This window comes from Anneissia japonica, unplaced genomic scaffold, assembly GCF_011630105.1.
Source record: "Anneissia japonica isolate Jap-2015-1 unplaced genomic scaffold, ASM1163010v1 scaffold287748_len1686314_cov196, whole genome shotgun sequence".
NCBI classification, from domain to species: domain Eukaryota; kingdom Metazoa; phylum Echinodermata; class Crinoidea; order Comatulida; family Comatulidae; genus Anneissia; species Anneissia japonica.
In genome coordinates this window covers 432,557-436,943 of record NW_022727190.1, presented here as the reverse complement: position 1 = coordinate 436,943, position 4,387 = coordinate 432,557, and positions in this window count along the sequence as shown.

Below are 4,387 nucleotides of genomic sequence, written 5' to 3'. Positions count from 1 at the left end.
TTGCTCGTAGGCTCGAGCTGGGAGAAGGGGTTGAGAGGGGGTTCCCCCTCCAAAATGAGATTTTTTAAAATAATATCAACCTCTAGATGGCCGAAAATGGCACTCTCAGACTGTGACAAACATGTGTTGGCTTGTTGTGGGCCTATTTATATAATGCTTTATGGTCTGACTGCTAGACGAGCTTTGCATCCACCCCCCCCCCCCATTGCTAAATCCTAGATCCGCCACTGCAAAATTATATTGCATCTAGATGAATTATCATCTACATCTACAAGCTGCATACTCGCTGTGTATTATTAGTTATCCTCGGTATAAATGTTTATCCTTCCTCCAGGTAAATACATTTCATATAACTAAATCTATTAACGCCACGGATGATAGAAACAATTCCCTACGTGTTTCTAGGCGTCTATCGGACAGGAGAGTGTAATAGCCGGCCTGAAGGGGATGTAGGCATGGTGGAGACCGTAAATGACTAGAATATCTGCTGTTTTGGGAATTGGTGAATCGTTTTGTTTAATAGATGTTTTTGATAAGAAATCTGAATTTAAGAAATATTTAGGCTGAAGGTTTGTCATTGAACCTCACATACAGAAAATAATGTAATCGGTATCAGTTATAGAGTCTTGAAATAGGGGAATGGGTGAATGTGAAGTGTTGGACTCAATGATTGGAGGAAGTGGTACCTCGCAAAATATCATGGTCTTCTTAACTTGAATGTGATTTTTTTTGCTTCAAACAGTTTCAATGGGCGTTGGGCCGACTGAGGGATCGAGATTTATTAGGCAGCGTGCGCATCCCAAGATACGACACTGGCTGTTCGTGTATTTAAAATGTAATTTTTATTCCCGGCTGTTTTTTTTTTTTTTTTTTTTTTTTTTTTTTTTTTTTTTTTTTTTTGTCATAACGTTAATCTGGCTGTTATTTATAGTACTGGTTAATTATAGTCTATATTGACACTAAAGGTGAAGTGTCAGGAGTAAAGCACTCTCGCATTCATTTATATCAGACTTTATTAACGTGTATGGGCGAATGTTGTCTTTTTAAATTCATCTTAAGATATGACAATATTAAGCATCATTGTTGATATGATGAAGTTGAGCTATGCTGATAATGAGTTAGGATTACTTGAATAATGGTGATCAAATGGTGATCAAATGTTGATATTTATAATTTGATTGTCTAATGTATGTATTGTCCAATCATATTTTCAATTACGTGCATTAATTTATTATTCAGCTACCGTAAAAAAAGTTGTCTTGTGTTTGTGCTTCTCGTCAGTGGCGGCTCTAGGATATATTTTCTGTGGGGGGGTGGTCTAAGTTGTCCGGCAGGGGGTTCCCCCTCCAAAATGAGATTTTTTTTAAAGAATATCAACCTCTAGATGGCCGAAAATGGCACTCTCATATTGTGACAGACATGTGTTGGCTTGGTGTGGGCCTATTTTTATATGCTTTATGGTCTGACTGCCCGACGAGCTCTGTCCGGCGGGGGGCTTGACCTGTCCGGTGGCTGGGGGGGGGGGTTAAGCCCCCATGCCACCCCGCTGGCGAGGCCACTGCTTCTCGTGTATATAATAATATATTATGTGCTGAGTAGGGAAAACATACACTTTCTAAGCTTAACTTCTTTTTAGATGTCATCTAAGAGCGTCTAGCCGTCTACTAATTCCAAAGAAAAACTCAAATGGAAGGGGTTCCCCTCCCAAAGCCACCCCCCCCCCACAACCCGCTCGTTGCTTCTCACCTTGCATCCACCCCCCCCCCCCCCCCCCCCCCACCCCCCCCCCCCCCCCCCCCCCCCCCCCCCATTGCTAAATCCTAGATCCGCCACTGCAAAATTATATTGCATCTAGATGAATTATCATCTACATCTACAAGCTACTACTCGCTGTGTATTATTAGTTATCCTCGGTATAAATGTTTATCCTTCCTCCAGGTAAATACATTTCATATAACTAAATCTATTAACGCAACGGATGATAGAAACAATTTCCTACGTGTTTCTAGGCGTCAATCGGATAGGAGAGTGTAATAGCCGGCCTGAAGGGGATGTAGGCATGGTGGAAACCGTAAAGGATTAGAATATCTGCTGTTTTGGGAATTGGTGAATCGTTTTGTTTAATAGATGTTTTTGATACGTTCAATTTAAGAAATATTTAGGCTGAAGGTTTGTCATTGAACCTCACATACAGAAAATACAGAAGACGGTGTAATCGGTATCAGTTATACAGTCTTGAAATAGGGGAATGGGTGAATGTGAAGTGTTGGACTCATGATTGGAGGAAGTGGTACCTCGCAAAATATCATGGTCTTTTTAACTTGAATGTGATTTTTTTGCTTCAAACAGTTTCAATGGGCGTTGGGCCGCTGTCTCTTATACACATCTAGATGTGTATAAGAGACAAGCCTAGTACATGTGAGATATAGGCCTACTATATTATTTGATATGATAGGCCTCTATGATAGGATATAATGACATGAGATAAGCCTATGATATGATATCACTATAGGCTAAGACATATACAATGATACAATATATATGATATAAATGCTTCACATAGCGTCAGGTACATTAAATTCATACGCAAAATTATCTTCTTTACAATCAAGGCGTTATATGAACATACATTATCACTACCATCCTTAGGGGTTTATATCCTTGATATTTTATGAAACTGAAACCTGGCTGAAGGAGAGTGATGAGCCTATAAACAGGGTATGTGCTCTTGATGGTATTGTTTTATAAGTACTTATCTAGTAAGGGTACTTCTCATGGTGGTACTGCAATCAAGTCGGCTTTCAACATTTCATCATGAAAGCCTGTTTTACTATTTAATAGACCTTTCCGGAGTCTCAATCAAACTTAACAACTGACCAATCAGAACACCGGTTTAACAAGGAATCAGCTTAAATTCGTCTTAAGTCCATTTATTTTGCTTAAGTCAAATTTATCAATATTGCTTAGCTTCAAAATTGCTTAAAATTAAACATTTGATTGTACGCATGAGCAATCTAAGATGATTTTTAAGCTAAGATTTTGTTAAGATGGTTTGATAAATCAGCTTAAGATATTTGCTTAGAGACATCTTTTTTTGACTTAAGACATTTGCTAAGCTGAGATTGATAAATCCCAGGCCTAGCTTCTGTCGTCTTGGGGGACCTTAGCAACAATATCCAAGGGGCGGAGCTTAGCGGAAAGGTTAATTGATTTGAGGTAGCATAGATGGTTGTCAATATAAGTTTTTTGGTCCGTGCAAGGCGCTGATCCCAGAGCCTCACTGCTGTTCTTGTTACCAGAACTTTAAAAGCGTCCCAGCGTCGCCATTTTTGAACGGACGGTGTAGGAAATTTTGTACACATAAACTAGAGGTGATTTTCTACAAACGTTAATCGCTCTTTTTTTTAAGTTGGACCTCGGGATTCCCACTACACCTACATAACAAAACAGGGGTTTGCAAGGACTGTACATTACTACCATTACCACTAATAATGCACGTCGCATGGATGGAGCGGTCGGTTATTGTGTTCTAAATAACTTAAGGTTGTGAATTCGAATCGCGTCTTGGTGTTCAATTTTTGTTTTCCATATTTTAAGAAATTTTATTTTTTCAATTTTGAGATATTTTAATTTTGTACAAACGAACAATATTCATATTTTTGCACAAATAAACATTCTAATTATTTAAAAATGTCTGTACCTGTACCGTATTTAAGCGCGGAGGAACGCGCGAAACGGTGAGCGGTCGCTCTTGTTCTTTGAAGGTTATCACTATATATCATACTCTCCCCACCCCCTCCCCCACACCCAAAACTTGAAGAACAAACTAACTTTATGGATAGGGCCTATGGGATAAGTCTATATATGATATAGGCTTGCCTATATTATAATATAATTAAATCATCATCATCATCTTCATATCGTTATCATATCATCACCAACAACATATCGGTTGTCATCATCATCGTCATTCTTTATTCAAAGGGAATGGAGGATTTGAACCCAGGACTCTGGAATTGGAAGGCGAGCGTCTCCACCGCCAACAGCTCCACTACTATACATACTATATTATGTGCAACAGAGTAAATTTTTTCGAAACCATAATTATAGCAGTATGATATAAACCAACAACTTTTATTAACAATAACATAATATAATACAACATGATACAAATTTAGAGATAGCTGCTAGCTGTCATCGACAAAGATAGACCTAAATATTTTAAAGAGTTATTGAAATATTTTCGATTAAGATTATATTTAACGAGCGTGATTCATCCAACGAAGACGATCACTTGAGATTTAATGCTCTAGGCCCAATGATCAAGTCACTTTATGATTACGCTTGGAAAAATGAATTATTTCTGTAGTAGATATATATATATATA